The sequence below is a fragment of the Natrix helvetica genome (assembly GCF_964273705.1).
Source record: "Natrix helvetica genome assembly, chromosome: 5".
Lineage (NCBI taxonomy): Eukaryota > Metazoa > Chordata > Lepidosauria > Squamata > Natricidae > Natrix > Natrix helvetica.
In genome coordinates, this window is record NC_138551.1 from 66,609,359 (window position 1) to 66,633,687 (window position 24,329).

The 24,329-nt window shown below is 36.9% G+C and overlaps 1 protein-coding gene across 9 annotated transcripts in view; it reads right to left on the reverse strand.

Moving 5' to 3' along the window:
* CTBP2 (C-terminal binding protein 2) overlaps window positions 1-24,329 on the reverse strand; it is a 277,898-nt gene that overhangs the window by 92,118 nt on the left and 161,451 nt on the right. The window contains exon 1 of one of the 9 annotated variants that reach the window (XM_081954486.1): window positions 20,362-20,451. The exons of the other annotated variants lie outside the window; for them this stretch is intronic. The gene's annotated coding sequence lies outside the window, so the exon portion shown is untranslated. Of the gene's footprint in view, window positions 1-20,361; window positions 20,452-24,329 lie in introns of those variants that run through there. 9 annotated transcript variants of the gene reach the window in all.

Genomic DNA, 24,329 nt, shown 5'->3' on the forward strand with positions numbered 1-24,329 from the left:
TAAAGTTATGTAGAAGTTCAAGGAAAAATCTCCTTTCCTGATTTAAAAAGTCAGCTAGATGAGATATGGTGTCTTTTGTGTTCTACACTGTAACTAAGTCAACTAATATTGTTAAATAAACAATTCAATTGCATCTTTGATGAAAGATAGGCTCCAAATGACTGCAGTGAGGGTATTTCATATATCTTCCCACCAATCATACTGAAGAAATGCATCTACATACTTACTTTACTTTACTTTATTCACACTTATAGACCTTATACATCTGTTAATGTTCAATGCATCACAATCAATTTAGACACTGATACTGATTAAAGCACCAGGCTAGAAAGCAGACAACTGTGAGTTCTAATTCCACCTTAGTCATGAAAGCCAGCTGGGCCAGCCACTTTCTCTCAGCCCAACCACCTTACAAGGTTGTTGTTGTGTGAAAAATAGGAGGAATAAAGTGTTTTCACTGACATGTTCGCTACCTTGTGTTATTTGTAAAAAATAATAAAAGGTGGTGTGCGAGTGTGTCTGTGTGTAAAATAAAACATTTAATCCAGCCTATATTTTTATCTGATTGCTTCTGAGTCACTGGTATATTTTGATGTTAGCAGGGATTGTATTCATATTCAGGGATATGATTTTTTGTGTGACTGTGTCATTATGTATTGACATTTTCAGAATAGTATTGTTTGTTCCTTTTTATAATGCAAGCAAGAAGGCTTAAAAATGCTACAAAGGACAGAATATAATCATTGTGTTTTTCAGAAGTCAAAAAGCATACTCCCTAGCAGCCACAATCTTCATTGTTTTCTTTAGCACAACATCTCAGAAGACGAAAAAATAACTTCAGACTTCCAGAAACAATATACTATTAATAGTTAACAAATGCAATACAATCCCATTTATGGGAGAGGAGGGATCCGACTATTACGAATCTACTACTTACCAGGATTACAATTTTATGGAGAATATTGTTATTATTACAGATGGTTATCAATTATGCATCACATTGATAGTATAAAAAGAACAAGAGCTGAATTCTGACCGAAAAGAGATGGACAATTTCCTGGTACTAAATGACCAATTTCCCAGCAATAGGATGGCAGCATAATCACAGAGATTTATAGTAATAATTAATTGATTTTTCACTCAAAATGTGAAGATTCTAAAAGCATGAATCCCATTCTCATTAATAATTAATCCCACATTTTAAAAAGTACAAAACCCTCTGTATTCTAAGCAACAAAGCTTTTAAAAACTGAAAGCTCATGATATTATTTCTCACAAAATGGGAAGGGATCCCCTTGCATTTATAGCAAATGAGGATGCTACATAAATAAATGTAGAGAATTTTCTGTTATCGATTCTTCTCCAAAAGGCCTGCAAGGAGGGGCCAAAAATAAAAATGGCAGCCATTAGCGCATAAAGCATAGTGTCCACCACATGCATAAAAAAGGAGCAAGTGTCATCTTAACTTTTTTGATCCTACCCACCATTCATTGATAGTGCTCCTGGTTTCTCAGTTTAATTTTAACGTTTTTCTACCCCAGAGGAAGCCAATAGAAAAAGGACAGGTGGATATTCCTCTGGATCAGATTGGAATTATGCTTCCGCAGAAGATTCTTATCATTTATTCTCCATGTATTATTCTCTAAATACTACAGGGTTTTTGACATCTTCTTCCACTTTTAATGTTCAGGTTACACTTAATTTCTTTGTTCTTTTTCTTTTTTTTCCCCCAGAGAAAATTTCCCAAAAGACAAAAAAGTTTCAATTTGTTTTTGATTGATAACACTAAAGTACAAGCATTTTGCACCTGGAAGCAGCCTTAGACTAGGTACAAAAAACTTCAAAGCTGACTGTGAAAACTAGGGGTACTTAAGTAGCTATTTAAAAGCTTTTTCTTCCTTTAATTCTGCCAGTTTACACTATCAAACCATCTGGGATCCAATGAGAAAAAAACAACAACCGTGACTTATTTCCAAAAAAGACAGAATAATGTTGTATTTATCGATTATAATTTTTAAGTAACAAAATTGCAATTGATTCTGCTAACCATCATTCCTCTTGATATAATAAAACATTAATTAAACACTTCATCAAGAGCAAAAAAATTGATAAAACATTTTAGCAAAAACCTGCAATTGCATCTTGATCACTGTCATCATAATTAAAATAAAGTCAACTTTCTCCTCACACTAGAGTAACACAATACAATTAAGTCACACATCCCAATGGAGACTGTCTTGCATCAGCCAAAAAGAAAACCAAATGTATACTTACACCGGAGTAATGTACTGCCCTACATTGAAGTGCTTCTTTGGCGATGAAAAGGGGAAAAAAGTTTCTCGCCACATCGGAGTAATATAATTCAATGAAACATGCATTTGTCTCAGTCCAAAGAAAATCACTAATAAGCATCATGGCCAGGAGCAGTGCTATATACTTATCACTGTCATTACAAGAGCCACCATCTCTACTCACTTCTCTTTAGTGCTCATTAAAGGGAGATCAACAACTACATGAAGAAAGATTGCTTCTGGCCTCCAGTAATTGACTGGGATTAGCAACCACAGTGTGACTGCATACTTGTAGTTCTTTTTTCAATACCTTTGAACTAGAACAAGAGAAGGAAGGATGTATTCAGTTTTACCATCATCATGACCTATGTCTGAGTTTCTTGCCTTTGCTCAGCCCAGGATAGACTCAACTTGTGTTTCTCTACTGTCTGATCAGGCAAAGGACTACATAGGCCCATCAGTGCTTTCTAAATTATTTAACCCAAAGTATAAATATGTTATTGCAGGACGAGTGGAGGCTTTGATTTGAAAACAAAGGAAGTGTTTTGCTGTGTAAGGGGCACATCTGCATCTGCTTACTCCAAAGACTTCCAGTAGTTGCAGAAGGCAGTCCTCTGATCATAGAAAAAGACACAAATATTTTTAAGAACTATGGAAAAACCGACTATTTCACATGGTACAATGCATTTTTCCCTTTAAAGCACAAAACCCAACATGGTTTAATAATGAACTGTAATAACTTTGAACCATATAGAATCAACTTGTTAATTCTCAAGATTCTTTTTTCTATTATGTATTAAAAATGGACTGTGATTAACATATATAGTATATGTTTATGGATATACAGTATATATTCCTTCTTTTGAGAGACTTCCAATGGAATTTCATTTTAATGTACGTCATTGTGCACATAGAAAAGTGACAATAAATGTTATCTTGTTATTCTTAGTATAAGACAGTACTTTCAGGCACCAGAAACTTTGTTGGGTTACAAGCAGAAAAGCTGGTGATGTAATTTCTGGAAATTATATCCAGCCCAATCTAACTGATCTATCTATTCATCCACCCAATATGTGGACATGGTATACTGTACATCAGAGGTTTCCAACTTCCGGTCCGTGGACTGGCATCAGTCTGTGATCTGCCAGGAACCGGGCCAGGCAAGTGAGGGAAGCCCCATCTGCAACTACAACTCAAATTTAGTCTATCATCATTCTGATCATCATCAAGAATGTGGGTTAGACAGCATCACCACCAGATGGATTCGTAACTGGCTGATCAACAGCACTCAACATGTAGTCCTCAATGGAACTGCATCTACATGGAGGGAAGTATGCAGTGGAGTACCCCAAGGCTCTGTTTTAGGCCCAGTACTCTTCAACATCTTCATCAATGATTTGGATGAGGGAATAAATGGGGAACTCATCAAATTTGCAGATGACACCAAGCTGGCAGGAATAGCCAACACTCCAAAAGACAGGCTTAAGATAGAGAAGGATCTTGACAAACTTGAACATTGGGCACTATCTAATAAAATGAAATTCAATGGTGAAAAGAGTAAGGTTCTACATTTAGGCAACAAAAATGGAATGCACAGGTACAGTATAGGTGGTACCTTGCTCAATAGTAGTAACTGTGAGAGGGATCTTGGAGTCCCTAGTGGACAACCATTTAAATATGAGCCAGCAGTGTGCAGCAGCTGCCAAAAAAGCCAACATAGTTCTAGGCTACATAAACAGAGGGATAGAATCAAGATCACGTGAAGTGTTAATACCACTTTATAATGCCTTGGCAAGGCCACACTTGGAATACTGCATTCAGTTTTGGTCGCCACGATGTAAAAAAGATGTGGAGACTCTAGAAAGAGTGCAGAGAAGAGCAACAAAGATGATTAGGGGACCGGAGACTAAAACATATGAAGAACGGTTGCAGGAACTGGGTATGTCTAGTTTAATAAAAAGAAGGACTAGGGGAGACATGATAGCAGTGTTCCAATATCTCAGGGGTTGCCACAAAGAAGAGGGAGTCAAAATATTCTCCAAGGCACCTGAGGGTAGAACAAGAAGCAATGGGTGGAAACTAGTCAAGGAGAGAAGCAACTTAGAACTGAGGAGAAATTTCCTGACAGTTAGAACAATTAATCAGTGGAACAGCTTGCCTCCAGAAGTTGTGAATGCCCCAACACTGAAAGACTTTAAGAAGATGTTGGATAGCCATTTGTCTGAAATGGTATAGGGTTTCCTGCCTGGGCAAGGGATTGGACTAGAAGACCTCCAAGGTCCCTTCCAACTCTGCTATTGTATTGTATTCTTAGTGAAGTCAGATATGTGCCGAAGGAAATTTCAAGAAAACATTAAAGGGGATATAAAATATATAAAATATTCATTACATCACTGAGCATTTAAAAATTCAATAAAAACATCCATGATATTTACTCAAAAATATAATTTAATAACATTTCCAATGCCAGACTAATCCTTGGGAGGAGGAGGGGGAGGAACGGACAGTTTTTATCTCAAAACAAACAAATATAAAGCAGCATATTAAAAAAACCATGAACTTCCGGAACAGTTTAATAAAAAGGAGACATCAGCAATATATATTCCTATTAAAAAAGACACTAGAATGGTGGAGCTGAAATTTTCATTGACTATGAATTATCTTGAATTTTATAAGCTAATATCAACAATTATGAATGATTATGATGAACTGGGCCTGGCTGGGTTGCAGGTGTCCAGTACAGTGTTTTAAGAAATGTAACCATTTAACTCATGGCATCTATATCCTGCTGGAGGTTAAGGACCATTTTCAAGTGTAGAACTACATCTGTTTGACAGGTCCATGATTAGACCATGCAATAATGAACATACAATTTAAAGCCTGCTAAAAATGGAACATGCTCATAAAAGTACACTATGTAAATTTTTAAAAAAAATACTCATCAAGCAGCATAAACAGATACAGACACATAACACTTCATCTAAGAGATTTTTACATTAAATAGCCATCTGAAAATAACTCAAAAATAATACTAGTAAATGTACTAAATACCATTAAAAGCATAGAGAGAAATCAGAATGGACATGCAGTTTCAGTACAAGTATTTGACTGCGAAGGAGGATACACATGGGAGGAAAACTGTAATTCTTCTGTCTTTGGCAAGATTAAGAAACAAATGAAGTGATTTACATACAGTAATTGCATATCCTTGCTAGTCTCCAGCAGTGTCTTTCAAAATGTAAATTTTCTGAAAGTGCTTGGACATTACCCTAGACAAGTAGTTATTTATTTATTTGACATAAAAATTACTTAATCATGACAATATAAAAAGAAGTTTAAAAAACTGTTGCTAAAATGTATTTCAATGGCTTCTTAGAAATATATGTTAACCATCTATTGGCCATTACCGAAAACAAAGAACACAAAAAAGGATAATAGATTGAAGAGCAAAAAAGTCTTTCTACCAACACAACTAATATATTTATTGGAAACATCTGTTCTTTGTAAATGCACTTGTAATTCTAAAGAAGAGGGGCCCATATGCTGTTCAAACTATAAACTCTTCCAATTGTAATTCATGGCAATTCCCCCCCCCCCCGCCCCCATCATTATCCCTGTTTTAACAGTTTCTGTCTTTTTTATGAGTTTTTCCTTAGTCACTTAGTCTTTGTGGTTGGAGTAGCATATAAACCAAAGTATCTAAATAAGTAAGACAATAAATAAATAAAACATCAGTGTTTTAAATTACTTTTGCCCATTTATTTTAACAACTCTAGGCTTTGTTCCTACCACGGCTGAAAGAATAAAGACATTTTAAATTGAGGTTCAAAAAAAGTACTAAAACAATTCACAAACTCTTATATTTATCCAAAACATTCATCAAGTTTTTGTACAGGTATGTACACTGTTTTTGTTCAAAAGCATACACTGTTAAATCACCTCCAACATAATGTAGGCAATTAACATATCCTCTGTAAGGGGTTATGGAATGCACTTAAATTATTTTCAAAAAATATAAATTAAATATAAATTAATGCACCACGGGATGTCACAGAATCTACTTGAAGAACTTGATTTACTGATTAATTTTGCTTTCTTATTTTTAGATTGCTTGTTCTCTTGTAGATCCAGATGTGTCTCTCTCTCCCCCCACCACCCCGTTTAGATTATGCCTTTTATTGAAACAGCCTTGGTTACTATATTGCATTACAATATGTGTTCTGTGTGTGTGTGTGTACATACATACATACATAGATACCTATGCTGACACTGCAAATTGCTTGGAGAGGGGTGTAAAACACTGTAAAGCAGTATATAAGTTTAAGTACTATTGCTGCTATTGCTACATGCATGTAGTAAGACAGTGAATCACATATTCTATTTCAATACAGGATGAGATTCTTAGCTGAAGGAGTCCCAGAAGATTAACAAGAGTGATTAAGAAAGTGATAAAGAAAGTGGTACAAGATTGACAGAGCACAGCAAATTCAACTTTGGGAGGCCGACAATAGTCCCAGTAATACTTTACAAATACATACATCAGAAAGAAATGTTAGAAAGATAAAAAATTTATGATGTGGGGCTAACACATGAATGATTAGATTAATAGCTAATTAGGAACAGAATCAGTAACCAGTTCAAAGGATCAATTTGCTCTCCAAGGGAGCTGCTCATCTCCTTCTGCTTGGGTAAGGAACTAAATTGCCTCAAAGCATTGGAATACTTGAATATCAGTACACAAACAGCAAAATGGGTATGAGTATTATTTATTTCTTACCTGAAGCAAATCCTTTTATTGATACATCTATTTCGTAAATCTAATGCTATTTATTCCTATATGATGTGCTTGATTTTGTAGTATATTTGTGTTAAAAGATGACATACATTATTTCTGATCTATAAATTATTTTGTGCCAAGGATCCAGAGCTGATTGACACTACTTTAAATATCAAAATATATCCTGCATCTGATTCACTAATGGCTCCATGAAAATAAAAGTCACGTTTAGATATTCTGAGATAGAGAATAAGAGAAAGGGCGTTGGTCTTACTTGATACGCCTCTTCTCATAAGGTAGAGATAGCATCCAGGAACGGGTTGACTTCATCTGCTCGCTGATTGGACGGAGTCTGTCAAAGCTGTTAAGACACACCCTTGTTGCTAGGAATACCCAGCTTTCGGCCAAGTTGAAGTGACAGACTCGATGTGTCTTGTGCTAAAGTCTTGTGGTAAGGTCGTTCTCATCTGAAGAGAGGACCAGCCTCTTATAGGGTGGGGCTAGATGCTATCTCAACTTTAAGAGAAGAGGCGTATCAGGTAAGATCAACACCCTTTCTCCATTGAGGTGGAGATAGCATCCAGGAATGGGACATACCAAAGCTGCCTTGTCCTTATGGGTGGACTGCTGTGGTCTGGTCCGAGCGTCCCCATCCTGTGCAAACAGTCTGCAGCACCTTTCAGCCAAATGCAGCTTCGGCCGAAGAAAAGGTGTCTATTTTATAGTTCTGTCTGAATGGAGACGGGGATGGCCACATAGCTGCCCGGCAAACCTCATCTAAGGACACCTGAATTGCCCATGCAGTGGTAGTAGCTGCATTCCTGGTAGAGTGAGTAGTGATTTGAGCAGGTACTGATGTGGCCTGTAGATGGTATGGTTTTGCAATACATGCCCTTAACCATCCACCTATAGTTGTTGACGTTACTTTCCTGCCTAGGGACGAAGGCTGGAAGGATAGGAAAAGGGACTCCGACTTCCTAAAGGAGGAAGTTCTTTTTATGTATATCTTGAGAGCCCTCCCGATGTCCAAGATGTACCACTTCTTCTCCAGAAGGTGAGAAGGAGCCAGGCAGAAGTTTGGCAGGATCAATTCCTGGGCCCTGTGGAACCAGGTGCACACCTTGGGGACAAAGGAGGGATCAAGATGCAGTACTACCCTGTTGGGGTGGAAAATACAGAGGGGTCCTCCCTAATGGAGAGGGCCTACAGTTCTGAAATTATCCTGGCTTAGGTGATTGCCACGGGGAATGCTACCTTCAGGGTAAGAAAATGTTAAGGTGGCCATCCGCAAATAACAGAGTCCAAGACTTTGGACAGATCCCTTGTAGGGTACTTATGCACTACCAGTGGTTTGATGTTTGCCGCACCCTTCAGAAAATGGCAAACTGAAATTGTAGCTTCCTGCAAGTTAGCACAGAAGCTAGTGCTGCTAACTATCTCCTGTTAGTATTCGGAGACAGCCCCATGTCTAGTCCATCATGAAAGAATCTAGGATCTGGGGCACTGAAGCCCCTCTGGGAGAAATGCCCTTGCTAGCACACCAATTACAAAATGTCCACCAGGTGGAGTTATATATGCAGTCTGTGGCCAAGGGCAATGGAGTTCACAGACCCCCCTGCTGGGAACCTGGAATAAAACCTCGGGAAGTGTGTATTGTTTGGGGTGGCGAAGAGGCCTACTACCGGGAGGCCGAAACGGTCTGAGAGTTCATGAAATAGTGATGGGTGTAGGCGCCACTTGGCTTGGTCCAGTGACGCTTGGCTGAGCCAGTCCACCTGCACATTTGCCACCCCGGAGATGGGTTTTGCCATGATAGATAATAAGTGCCTTTCCACCCAGAGCCCAGTTGCTTGGCCTCTTGCATGAGGGACCTGGAGTGGTTCCCCCCCCCCCTGACGGTTTACATGGGCTTTGGCGGTCACATTGTCCGTCAAAATCAACACATGCTTACTTGAGAAAGTCTGTTGAAAGTGATGTAGGTGGACCGCTCTTAGCTCCAACCAAATGATATTGTGAATCCAGTCCCTCTGGTCCCAGTGTCCCTGGGCCATCTGCGACTGGAAATGCCACCCCCCATCTGAAGAGACTGGCTTCCATAGTCACTATCAGTCGCTCTGGTTCCTTGAAGCAGCACCCCCTTGCAACCCTCCACCAGTGCAGAGATCACATGTCCTCCGAGTGGATGGTGACCCTGGCTAGGAAACTGCTGCTGCACTTGGGAATGCTGCAATGGTTTTAAGTGTGAAGAACGGTCATAACAGCACTTGCAACTTTGAATGGTGACTAAATGAACTGTTGCTAAGTCGAGGACTACCTGTGCAATGTTCTCTAATCCTGTGGAATTGAAAAATGGAAATGAAAAATGAAATTGCATTCACAGAAAGCAAGAAACTTTTTCTCTTTTTATATTTAGTTTCTCTTTTTACATTCTTTTAGTAACAAAATAAACTTTACTAAGATACCCAAAATATGACAGATCCATTTTGAGCGCCCTTTTCAGGAACAATAGCACTAACCAAATGAATGATTTTATGAAGATCTGTAATGTTGAACGGATTGAGTATAATGGTTGAAAAAAATAATTACAATATAAATAACTTTTATATTGTAGGTTAGTAGGGCTTATTTTCAGGTAAACAGAACTAAGTAGCATTCTTGAAATTTTTGCAAATAGCAATAGCATTTAGATTTTATATATCACTTCACAGCCCTCTCCAAGCAGTTTACACAGCATATTGCTCCAAACAATCTGGGTCCTCATTTTACCAACCTCAGAAGGATGGACGGCTGAGTCAACCTTGAGAATCGAACAGCTGAACTGCTGTCAGTCGGTGATCAGCAAATTTAGCATTCTAACCACTGCACCACCAGGGTTCTTAGGAACTAGTTAATGTAAGTGAAAGACAACACAAAATGTAATTTACCAAGTTTATATGGGATTTTTTCTTGATAAATTTGTCATTTTGACACTGACAGATTTATTTATGAAAACAGGGAATTTTTTTGGCAACCTCAAACCAAAATATAACGAGTTCCTTTTATCTCAATTTCTGTGGGCCTAGTCTACTATTTTTTCCTGAGAGGTTTCAAATTTTTAGGGTATTTTGGGATTTAAGATTAAGCAGTTATAAGTAGTGATAGGTTCAACTTGATTTAACATAGCTTTGTTGTTTATAAAATTTGTTGGGATAATTTACAAAATCTTGCCTGATTTCCAGCTCTTGTTTTATGGCTTATAATATTCATGCAGATGTGCATCTGATATTATGTACAGACCTATAATTTATTTACATTTGCTTTCATCTTCCTCCATCTCCATAGCATAAGCATTGGCAGAAACCTTCGTGGAAAGTCTAGGTTCTTTCCAGTGAATATGCTTAAGCAGCAGAAATACTGTGTTTTATTAAAGCCAATGATCCAAAATAACACTTAAATAAATAATAAAACAAAGAAAGACCACAAAGAAACAGAAATAAAACTAAAACAAAGCAGTCAAGTCTTACCAAGTTCTGTAATATAGAAGTAAAAAAATGTGCAACATTTCAATGAATTGTATCAGTTGGGTAGATATTAAAAAATAAATATAAAAGTGATTCTGAATTGTCTAGCATTTTAGCTAGTGAAGAAATATACTGTACTACAAAGATAATGTTCTAGAATAAGACTGAAAGCATAAAATGGTTTCACAAAAGTTGTTTCAAAGCAACCAACCACAAAAATTGTTCCAAAGAAGCTGGGAGGAACCCAAGGAGATGAGATCCCAACCAAACCACAGACCACACAAATTAGTTCACGATAACAAACAAGAAATTCATTTAAAATGCTGGGAAGAATTATATGAAAGAACAGAGCCTATGCGGCAGCTTTTTGAGGTGGTGTTAGAAAATAGCATTCATTATAGCTAGGATTGTGAACTATTTTCAGCAGTTAAGACATGAATGCTGTTCCGCAGGTAAACAGTATGTCATAAAACAAAACTAGATTTGAGTGTTTATACAAAATGAATAAAACATCCACTACATATTTATCCTGAAATTCTTTGTTGCTCAACGTATGTTCTATAGACTATATTTAGTTCTGTGCCAGCACTTATCATGGATGACTGGGGCTGCCTCAAGGGACAAACAATTCGGCATCTCTCACTCAGCAATACAAAAAGACCAAGAAACCAGAAATTCAACATGGCAGGAAACGACTCTCTCATTAGAGGGCTTTTTCAGTACAATCAAGATATGACAACTTCATTCTCAGGCAGGCTTTTAGCTCCCAAGGAATGGTCAAACATAAGACCTGGTGCAGGAGGGGAAAAACAAGGCAATTTTTCAATATTTCTCAGCTGAAAATAAACTGCAAGGAACTTCCCTCTGAGTCTTGTGAATCACAACCATTAGTTTTCATTTTTCACAGAGGTGGTCACGGAATAACAAAGACACTGAAAAAAAAGCTGCGGCTAGAATGATGGGGGAAGTAATATTGTTAGAATCAAATATGAAAACTACAAGGGAGAAAAGAGTAGTAAGTCTGTTGCTGCACTCTGTTGGAGGAAGCAAAAATGCTAAAGGTTAAACATCAGTAGTGTGTTTTAATAATAACCATTCTTTCTCTTGACTGGAAATAAAAACCTGTTCTTTTTGAACAATATCTTGGAAGGTTCTTTGACACAAGGTCACAGCGGAAACACACAAGTGAATAAAACATCCTATGGACTACGGCACTTAAGATGGAACATCTGTTCTCAAATTAAAAGTACAAGCTGCCAATCCAGATGACAACTAAAGAATCATCAAAAAGTTACAGAACATTGCAACCGGATGGGCCCTGGCTTAAAAACTTTAAAGATGCCCCAGATGTGATATATTGGCTAATCTCTTATAAATTATAATAAAACATAAGCACATTGTGATATTTATATAACAACACAGGAAGCACAATTATTAGTCAGTTTAGAAAAAAAATTGCATGTTTTCATCTTTTACTCATGAGGAGACTTATTATCCCCAGGTTTTGAGGAGAAAAGAAAAAAGAAATAAGGAACTATACAATATCTCATCTTTGAAAGATTGTATTTAGTTGGTGCTTTATGAATAAATTATTCTATCTAGTTTGAAAGCTAAGTGTAAATCAATCCACTCTAAAAATAATATACCTAGGGATTGTTATGAAATATGACAGGAAATAAGAAAAAGTAAAATCCAGTGATGACAAATTAGTTTTTCCATTAAATAATGCTGCTGTTAAGGTCATTTAAAACACCTACAGAAATAGCATAAAAGACCTAATGGATTTATATTACTTTATTGTAAGTCCTTTGAGGCAGGCTAGGTCAGAAAAGATGCTTCAAGAATGATCAGAATTCTACTCTATTGAGATAGCTGGTCACAAATTTTGAAACCTTGTTTTTTCCTCTTTATTACAACAGAAAATGAAAATGCATAGAGAGTTTGAGTTTTTTATAATGTTTTCTTAATTTCCTGGGCTTACATGTTTTTGTAACCGTTGCCACACGATTTCCACTTTCCACAAAAATTAACATGTTAATTCATGAGCCGAATATTAGCTATAACAATAAATTGTACAAAAGCATTCAACATGACCCTTGCAAAAGCTCTAAAGTCACAGAAAACTCACCTGGAATCGTTAATCATCAATAAAGGGTGTGTGTGTGTGTGTGTGTGTGTTTGTGTGTGTGTGTGTGTGTGAGAGAGAGAGAGAGAGAGAGAGAAGGAGGGAGGGGAGGGTGGAGGGAGGGAGGACTTGGTATACAACAATGGATCATACTATGAAAACTTGTAAAAATTGTGAAAGATTGGGAATTAAGTTTTTTTGCTTGATGTTAGCTCCCCCCTTTCTATCACACATGCACATATACTAATACAGATGGATTCACATATCACACTAAGCTATTGCATTATCATGGTTTGTTGACCAAGTCAAAATAGATGGATTAATGTAACAATCTAAATCACAAATCAAATATAATACAGGTAGTCACAACTTACAAGCATCACTCTTGAGGAGTGCCTCAGAAGCTGAGAAAGTTGCTGGTCCATACAATGTTGTAATTGCAAATACAGCCATTAGGTTACCTCTGATATTTATTTCATAACACAGTGTGTTTAAAAAAATCATCATCATCACCATCAATCAGCTAATCCAAAATCAATAGCTGCTTCCTTCCAATTTTTCCAAATCAACATCTTTTTTCCTGATTTTAAAGTTAGGTTTCTCCAAAAAGACTATTTAGCATAGGAAAAAAGGGGCAAATCTTATTAGACAATCCATTCTATAACTTCCTAAGTGATCGTTTCCAGAAATTAGAGTTTTAATATATTTAAATCCTAATAATATCCCTCAAAACAAAGGTGCTAGGTACATGTATTCCAAAGATGCCCAAATCGAAAATAACTGTTTGTCTTTCATTAAATGTCTCAAAAGTCCAAATCTGTCTTGAACATGTATCAAGCCTCTCTTCACTTCAAAGTGAAGGGAAGAAAACACTTTGAAAGTGTTTTCTGCAAAAATTTATGGAGCCATAGGAAATGCCATTAAATAAGAATAACCATATTAACCATATATAGTCATGTGCCTTTTTGACCATTAGAGGGCATTTAATACTGTAGTGTGGGTGGACTAGACAGCTTACATGAGATAAGTATGTATATTTGCAAGCCTGGGGAAAAGAAAAGAGGAAGGGGAAGGGGAGGGAGAAAAGAATTTCCATCAACTTTTATTTATTAATCGTCAGTCCTCAACATTCCATATGCTATGCATTTAAAAAAAACAAAAACAGAAGGGTAGAAGAACAAGGACAAGAGGAAATAGCCATGAGATATAAAAAGATTCCAGCAAAACGCCTGTAAGGCAGAGCCACAATGTTCCAAGTGGCTTTCTTCCCAACCTCCAAATGCTATAAAGCCCATTCATTGTTAATCTCAAAAATAGCACATTAAATTTTTAATTTTTCAAAAATGATTAACCGTGGAAAAACTGTAAACAATGTCATGGCACTATTATCTGTTTCCTGAAATGAAGGTCAGAGCTCTTTTATCGCGCTTTCAGTGATGAGGAAAGGAAAGCTGAACTTTCGAACTGTCAAAAAGATAAGCCATGGCCACTTACATTCAGACAGTTCTCTCTCATTATTAATGTATACCAAACATAGAGTCAATTTGTCTTAAGATGCAGCTGGAAAGACTAAAGGCACATCCGTTCACTTTCCTAGGTATGAAATGGTTTACAGGATAATATCTCCTGTTGAAGGAAAGAGTGTATTTGTCTCTTTCTCTCTCACGTTTATATACAGACATGTGGATGGAGCTCTAAATAAGCTCTAAAATTTCTTTTTCTGCCGGGATAGCAATTGCAATAGCACTTAGATTTATATACCGCTTCACAGTGCTTTACAGCCCTCTCTAAGTGGTTTCGAGAATCAACGTATTGCCCCAAACAATGAGGGTCCTCATTTTACTGACCTTGAAAGGATGAGTCAACCTTGAGCCAGTCAGGATCGAACTCCTGGCAATGAACAGAGTCAGCCTGCAATACTGCATTCTAATCACTAGGCCACTATGACTCCAGGATCTTAGGGTGCTTCCTCAATGATAAACTGTATGGCCCAGGATGTCTCCTTCTCAATGCTACTACCAATCTTGGGTTTTCACTATTACCAATGTCAATATGATTGGCAATTTGTAAGAAACAATAAAATAGTATCATAATAATACAAGTAGGACTTGGTGGCTTCTTCACATTTGGCAGCGGCCTCACAAGCCAAGAACTGGTTGCCTAATAAGAACAATCTCAAGCCAGATTTCTTTTAGGCCTAGTTCTTTTTCTAATTCCCAGTTGAACACTGTCTGACATATTGGAAAAAAATATACTTGAAGACAACCTGAGTTCATTATCATTACTAGATGACAGATTTGGTGTGTCAACCAAAAAGCAGTAATTGTCAGTGCTACAAATGCATTTATAAATAAATTATATACTCATTAACCTACTGATCTTAGACTATTATTATCCAATTGTTAAGTATATTAAGTATATAGGCTTCAACTGTTCATGCAAGAAACAAAAAAGAAACATCCCTTACTAATTATATCTGCTTTACCAATGAAAAAACAACTGTTGATCCAGTGTGTTTCCAGCAGCGCTACAATTTCTTCTGCTCCAGTATTTGATTTGGATCTGAAATATACTTCACCCAAAACTTCAGAAGGTGCAACCCAACAACTTTTCATAGAAGGGAATAAAAAGATTGGATGAAACCAGGGACTAACAATTGCTCCTTGCAGAGAGATAACCTGAAATAACCAGGTGTTATCTCATAATATGAAATATATTATGCAGGCAAATGAAGATGGAAGACTTTGCCATCCCTCTTTTGCCATGGTCAGACTATTCTTTTCTTTTTCGGCATTTTAGTGCTGCCTGCCTTTCCCACTCCACAGTAAAGTGATCCTATTAGATCTACCAGCACTAGGCAACTAATGAACCTAACACCTTTCTCCTTCCAAAGCTAAGCTTATGTACTCTTAAAAGACTGTTGAGCATCTTCTTCATGATCATTTCCATACTCCTCTATAGGAGCCTGTAAACTCCTAAGAAAGTTGACAGATCTTCAGTTCTACTAATCTAAAGTGGTGTTGTCAGATCTATGTATTTCCTGATTAGCCAAAGCCTCCTAACAAGTTGTTATGTGATTTATTTATATAGTAGTAAATGTATCCTTTTGGGGGGGAGGAGGGTCCTATCTCTCTTGAAGGAAGAAGTGGTACATTCTCTCTGCAAGAAACAATTGTTAGGACCAGTTTTCATTTAATCTACCACTTGTAGGAAAAGGTTTGGGGTTGCAGGTTCAGAAGCTTTAGGTGAAGTATATTACATCTGGCCCCTCAAATATCTTAAATGGCATCTGATGTTATTCTATTTTATTTACTTTTTGTTCATTTCAAACATGACATGAGAAGCCATCATATTTAGCAAAGCAAAGAAATAGCTTCAGGCATAATCTTTATTTATAAAACTATTTCTGGACATGACACTCTCCTAACACATTTTTTTTTAAATATTAAGGAGTGTGCCAATAAAAGTAGAGGTAAATTGCCTAACAAAGGCAGAAGTTAAGTTGAGGTACAAAAAAGCATTCCAGGAGGCAAATGGCTCAGGAAGGAACATTCTCAGCAGTATGTTTTTTGGTAAATAACTACAGCCACCACAATACTTATTTGAAAGCACTACCCCATAACATGCGTTCAAATTTTGAAATGAATCCAAATTGAGCATTAGCCATCGTGAGTCTTTTTGTTACATAAATACATAGGAAATAAATAAATACCCCAGTCGTACATGCATTCAAATGTGAGATAACACAACTCCGTTTTGCTACAGTACAGAATATAATTAGTGTATTTTGACTTTAGAATATTCCTCTGCATGTTTAAGGAAGACAGTATTTCTGTTTTGCATGTAGTAAATTTGCCTTTGTTCAACAATGAGGTTGAAGATATCCCTGAAGCTCAACAGCTTACTCAAAAAGGATTGAAAGACCACTGACGTAAATAGAATTGCTCAGGATATAATCTCTTTAAATAATAGTCAGAATGGCATATATTTAAGACATGTTTTAGTTTCTTAATGTTTGTTTTGTCTTTTAATGACAATATAGTATTTCAGATTAGGAAAGCCTTTTTTTTTTCTTTACAATTTTTACCCTGCCTTTAAATAACTCAAGTTGGCGAACATATATCATACGGGTGGTTCTTGACTTACAGCTACTCGTTTAATGATCGTTTGAAGTTACAACGGCACTGAAAAAGTGACTAATAACTATTTTTCACACTTACTGTTGTTGTAACATCCCCATGGTCATGTGAAATTCAGGCATTTGGCACCTGGCATGTATTTATGACATTGTCCTGGGCTCATGTGAACACTATTTGCAATTTTCTGACCAGCAAAGTCAATGAGGAAGCCGGATTCATTTAATAACCATGTTACTAACTTAACAACTGCAGTAGTGTACTTAACAACTGTGGCAAGAAAGGTTGTAAAATGGGGTAAAACTCACAATTGTCTCATTTAGCAATGGAATTTAGAGGCTGAATTGTGGTCATATGTCATACTCATTTCTCCTCCAGTTTTCCCCACAACAACAATCTGGTGAGAGAGTGACTGGCCCACGGTTACCCAACTGCTTCCATGTCAGTGCCTTAATCACTAGACCAAACTGGGTCTTGTAAACACTCTTGAAAACTGAGCCTCTTGGTTTAATATATTACATTTCTATGAAATCTACAGATCAGAAAATTTCCATTTCTCTTATATTTGAAAATTACTGGGCAAACATTACTGGTGATCCTATTTGTGTGTGTGTGTGTGTGTGTGTGTGTGTGTGGTTTTTTTTTAAACCACAAGTATATCTTACTTACTTTATTTAGGAAGGAGGAATACTCAGTTAAAAAGGTCAATCTTTCTGACACATACCTCTTAAAATACATAATCAATACAATCATATGGCTGAATAGGATAGCTATACTGTGCACATTTTTGCACAGGCACATTTTAAGATTCACGTATCAGGACTATTTTGGGATTCTAACAGCTCAGAGATTATTAACCTAAACCTATGACAACGCATCTGCAGTCATAACATTTCATTCTGTGCCAAAAGCCTAGTTGTATCTCCATACTGCAAAATACACAGATTACTGAAGCAATGAAGTATGACGGCTCCTATAGAGCAGTTATAGTTTTCTTTAGAAAATACCTACAAGGGGTCCCTTTAATGCGCAAATCAGTGCACTATGGAAGTTAATGGTTACTACTTGGGGATGCATTATTCCATGGATCACTGGTATAACAGACTATTACGGGTCTGGCCTTCTATGCTTCTGTTGCAAAGAAGCAGGCACTTGAGAAAAATAGGGACTTCATAATTAAAGTTATCAATGCATCCTGATATTTTTCTGCATGAACGACTATATTCATTTTTTTAAAATGTTGCTATAGATGCTTGCTGCAACTACAAGAGAGAAAGCTAATATAACATAATCTACGTCAGTATTTCCCAACCTGGCCATTGCTTGGCTGAGAGATCATAGTAATTCTAACCCAGCACATTTAGTGGCCATCACTAAAGATTGGGATTGCTTTAAAAAAGCCCCCCCCCCCCCCAAAAGACATTTAAAAACCAAATGTGAAGAGAGTCATCATTTTGCAAAACTGTACCAAAATATTATGTACAATAAGGCATATGTAGCAAGTAAGAATATGATCGGCGAGAAGCTTCAAAGCAACCTTATCTTTTAACAAAATCCCTTTTTTCAAAAACAACTGTTAACAGTGCACTACACAGACCCACACGTTTGCTGAATAAATATACATTTCCTAAACTTGTCCTCCAACTCTTGAGAGATTTTAAGAAGGAATCTGAATCTGTCTGCACGTATATTTATTAACCTAGGCCTCCTGGGGCTCTTCTAAGTATTAGCAAACCAACCCTTTAAGTATCAAAAAGAAACTATAGCTAAGCAGTGACAGCCTTCCTGCTTCTCATTCTTTCTCTCTAGTTTAATCCTTTTAATTTCCCTCCTTCCAACACAAATACCTTTGGGGTTCCTCACTCACATATCTTTGACATCTCCCATCTATTTAATGAAATCAGGCTTAAAGCAGTCCTGCCACTTGTTCCCTGCTGCTATTACTAGAATTCTGACTGGTGCCCTGCTGTGTGCTTTCTTTTCTCTACGTCTAAGAAAACTTTTCTTTCTGCGTCTTGAACAAAAGCTGACTGTCACCCATCTGTCTTTTCCAAAGAGTGTAGGCTCACGACATCTTTTCTTCTCTTCAAAGTCCACGAACATGTGTCTGCATTTTCTTTTCTTTTTTTTAGAAAAATATTTTATCTGGTTGTGCTTGCTGTCATCTATGTTGCTAGTGTAGTTGTGACAATTGGTGGCCTGGTGTTTTTTTTTTAAGAGCTGTCTTGTTTTTACACACAGAAACATAATCTTCTAAACAGGCCAACTCCCAAGATGAACATGTACAACCATAGAACAGACAAATGGCAATCACACTGATTAGCTGTTTGGCTGGGGGGAGGGGGAGCTAGGGACAAGATAGGACAAAATCCAGTTGTCTGTCCCATCCATCTTCCTGCACAGAAACACGGCAAAAATAACAGCATTTATACACCCGCCATCCTGAAAACTAGATCAGCAGAAATACCGCATTTCTCTGCGAAGTGTGAATCGATTGCTTCTACAATGAGTGCTGGAGAGGAAACAAACCAAAGTTTGTCTCAAAATGTGCTTGTGAACAGGGTAGTAAATAGGAAATAATAAACAACAAAAGAGAATAAAGAGACATATCCCAATACGGAAACCCTTAATGTAACAGCACATTCTTCTAATCTGCAATAAAAGAAACAGGCAGCAACTTACTGGTCTTCTCAGGCTGATAGGTTAGATAGGGCCTTCAGCAGGGGTGGGTTCCTGCAGTCACTACTGCCGGTTTGTTCATGGCCGCTGTGTGCACATGCGCAGTGCAATAAAAATTGCTCTGCGCATGCGCAGAAGCAAGATGGCAGCACCTATGGCACCGCTGGGAGAACTAGTTCAGGGGCGTGGTAGCAGCGACCCAGGCTGCCAAACCACTACCAGTTCAGTCGAACCGGTAGGAACCCACCACTGGCTTCAGAGATGAGGGTCCGTTTTGAGACTCCCAGCATAATTCCGCACAGTTAATGAAAAGCAGATTCTTTGTCTGACTTCACAATGCAATGGCTGCTTAATTTATGAGGCAAATCACAACTCTCTACATCTTCATGCAAACTTCTCAACTTTAAACCAAGGTTCTCAAAACCACAATTACCTATAATTCGCTAACCCAAAACCAAACAACCACATTATGCCTTAGAATAAAATATTAACTCATTAAAAGAGTTTACCAGGATTTGTTCCCTTTTAAACATGTTAAACTTCAAGTTAAGTCTCACTGAATATAAGCATAGCATTCATTGCACAGTTGACAAGCACAAAATTGCTTTGCTACAGAGATATCTCCGAAGAACCACTGAATCCTATACAAGTGGTTGCACAGACATTTTGCATAAGGAGTAACAGGTAATCGGCGGAATTAATCTTATAATAAACTTCTGTTTCAGTTATGTTGATACAGCTACACTACCCCTTATCTGCCAAGTTGAGTTTGGTGTGGGCCAACCCACTGAACTTCCAAAAAACCCAAAAAGTCTGGTTTTAACAGAAGCAACATCTGATGGTATTTACTTACAAATTCAACATCCAGTCTCAACAGTTATCTCTAGCAGTGTTTCTTAAAGTGGTCTCACGATCCCTGGAGGTTCTCCAGATTTTCAGGGGTCTGAAAAAAAATCAAAATTATTTTCCAGCCTATATTAAAATATTGTACAGGATTTAAATCCCTTCAAACAATTGTGAGAAGTAGTAGTGGCAGTGAATACATTAATTTTAATTTTTAGTAAGGTAAAAATAAATATATCCCATACAAACAAAACTCTTTTGGGGCCCTCCATAATTTTTAAAAGTGGGAAGGGATCCTGAGCGAGAGAAAAGTTTAAGAAACACTGAGCTATTTGAAAAGCATTACTTAAAAAAAAACACTATGTTTATATAAAGGCTCTTTTTAACAAGATTAAAAACATGACTTTTACCTTGCTGTTGGAAACTTATTAGTTCCAATGTAAGACATTAATATTTTAATATACTCTCGGGTCATGAGATGATTACCTGTCATGCTCATTTTAATGTTATTTTCAAATTAGTATGATAAAAATGCATATATAACTTTTAAATAATCAAGCAAAATTATATAACATTGCAATGGAAAAATGAAAGCTATTATAGACAGCAGATGTAGAATCAGCCTTTGATTCTTACAGGTCTTTACTTAACAGTGATCTTCAAAATGGATTCACTATCCATTCACAAATCCTTTATTACAGACTAAATAAGATCTATTAAATAAAACCTACCAATCTACAATAATGTTCAATGTTTTACAGAAACAACTCTGGGCTCCTATTTTTTCTAGCACCCATGCCTTCATATCATAGCTACTTTTGTCCTTCAAAGCAACCCTAAGACGTGTTAGAGAACAGTTCCATCATTCTTAGACAGAATGAGCCGTGTCAGGTGATACAATATGGAATCCAACAACTTTAGGATGCTTGTGGTAGGGAAGGTTGCATACTGCATAGTTTTTTTTTATCTAGAGATCTAGAATAGCAATTAAGGTATATCTATACAAGAAATAAACTTTCCTGTTGATCTATGTCTAATGTAGGGTTACTTTGGACTCCAAACTTTTACTAGAAGTTCCCGAATTACTGGCATCAGTTGCATATAGTATGTATGATGCCCTTCAGGAGTCTCCTTCCGCTTACCAAGTATTAAGTTCACAAATACTGTATAGTTCTACATTGTCTTTACAATCAATCATCTTACTTCAGATCAGTCAAAATTCTGTCTTTAAATGCAATTAGGATGACTAGCAACATGTGTTTTCCAGGTGTTTTGGATTATGGCCCCTATAAGAACAAAAGTGATAAAGATGATCCTTGTTTATCAACCATTCGTTTAGTGATCGCTCAAACATAGTGTATGATAGCATTGAATTAGTGTTAATTACAACAAACCTCATAATTCCACAGCCATTGCAGCATCCATAGTCCCTCATAATTCAACAACCATTGCAGCATCCATAGTCACATGATTTGAAGCCTTCCCTGCTGGTTTCCCATAAGCAAAGTCAATGTGGAAGCCAGCAGGAAGTCAGAGTCACTTGATGTCCTTACTTAATGTTCCATGCAGTTTTCACTATTGACAGTAACTGGGACTACCGGCATTGCCATCATAAGCAACATAGTCGTTTTTTTTACTTATAAACACGTCATTTCTAATTCAAATTAGCATTGCTAAACAAGGACCATTTTTATGAAGTTCCAATCTGTATTCTCTCCAATGGGTCTGGTTGCCTATCTCTGTATTACAATTGTCTAATATTTTAGGTTTGGAGCAACTCAGAATGCATGTGTCACAATGGTAGCACATTCTTTCTATGAGGAAGCTAAATGCACAAGGAAGAAGGGACAAAAAATTAATCTGATTCCCAAGCAAAAAAAAGTATGTACTATACATTATACCTCATCAATATGATTTTTCTTAGGCGAGGACCAGGAATCAATTTTTAAAGGGTTTTTTATTCATGATATCAATAAAGTAAGCATTTGCGTTAAAGACGGATGCTCACACTTGCTCAAAAGCACCTTCTCACACCACTTTGATGCCTCCAAGATGCAAAATGTATTTTATTTATTTATTTTGTAAAACCTTTTCTTGGCACTGTACAGTTATCATACAAGCTTAGGAAAAGATTCAGCTTTTTCCACTGAGAAGAAATAAAACACTCTTTTGACTTTGAATCTAAAACACAGCACACACACAGTGATAAAAATATTACTAGAATATAGAATAACAGAGTTGGAAGGGACATTGGAGGTCTTCGAGTCCAATTCCCTGCTTAGACAGGAAACCCTACACCACTTCAGACAAATTGTTATTCTTAAATACTTCCAGCATTGGAACATTTACAACTTCTGGAGGCAAGTTGTTCCACTGATTAATTGTTCTGTCAGGAAATTTCTAGTTCTAAGTTGCTTCTCTCCTTGATTAGTTTCCACCCTCTGCTTCTTGTTCTACCTCAGGTGCTTTGGAGAATAGCTTGACTCCCTCTTCTTTGTGGCAACCCCTGAGATGAAGGTATTTTTTGTGGTAACCCTTAGTGAAGGTATTTTCATGAGATTTAGGAGTCACACTTATATGAGATGGGAGTAGAATAAATATAACTTCCATGAGTCTTCACAAGGGTGGGGATTTTGCTCACTTCTTGAAACATCTTAACTGAAAGAAACTATGGAAGTTTCCTCAGGGTAAAGTAGTTGGATTTAGGGAAAACTGTACACTGTGTGTGTGTGTTTGTATGTATATATATTTGTCTTTGTCTATGGAGGAAGCTCTTGGTTTAGTTTTTTTTTTAAAAAAAACCTTCATCTTATGGGAGACTTCCGAGTACCATTTGCATTTATAGTACATAATACAAACTGATCTGAATTTCTTCACTTTCGCCCCAACATTTAACCTCAAAACACTCATTAGAAAAAAAATCATGGTTTAAAGAATCACCTTTTACCCATCTCTCTCTTTTTTCTTTTTGGCTTAGTTTATGTACCATCTAGACCGCTGAAGAATTCTGAGAATTGGAAAGCACATTGTATTTTGTGACCTCCAGTTGACCTAATAAAGACATTACCCTAATAAGGCTTTGGGAATATAATTTATGACCTAATTCAAAACACAATTTCCTCATAGCAGCTGGAAAGACCAAACAACTGTATGCTTTCTTCTAAAAGTATATTTAAAACAGGATTGTTTATTCATGTGCATTTTGGATTGTATGTACCAGGACAACTATTCTGCTTACATCATGCAGGTCATTTATATATCGATGGCTTGAAGGAAGCTAATTTTGTTTTAGCACTGGAACAAAAAGAGAGAGAGAGAGAGGAGAGAAATTCCAGCTTATTAACACAAACTTAACATAATTCCCTTAGGTGTTTAAATTCTGTTTATACCAATAGGTGTATGGAGGAGAGGAAACGGAATTACAGAAAGTGGAAAATTTTAACATATTATGACCTCAGGCTGAGTTTCAAAGATGCAGGATGGGAGGAATAGCCATTACTTTAGAAGACACACTCAGATGATCTGAAAGATCCTGACAAACCTGAACCCTAAGCACTATCCAACAAATGCAATTCAGTGAAAAGCAAGGTTTTACACTTAGGCAAGAAAAAAACAAATGTACAGGCATAGAATAGGTGGTACCTTGCTCACCAGCAGTAACTGTGAGAGGGATCTAGTGGACAACCATTCATTTATGAGTCAGCAGTGTACTGCAGCTGCCAAAAAAGCCAACACAGTCCTATACTGCAATATAATGATAATATCAAGATCATGTGAAATGTTAGTACTGCTTTATATTACACCGCTAAATGTCTATGGAGATTCTCAGTCATCTAGGTCATGGTTGACCCAAAGGTGCTTTTTTCAAGAGGTAACTGGACTTTCTGATTTTTTTTGAAGATGTTTCGCTTCTTATCCAAGAAGCTTCTTCAGCTCTGACTGGATGGTGGGGAATGGAAGGATTTATACTTCTTGCAG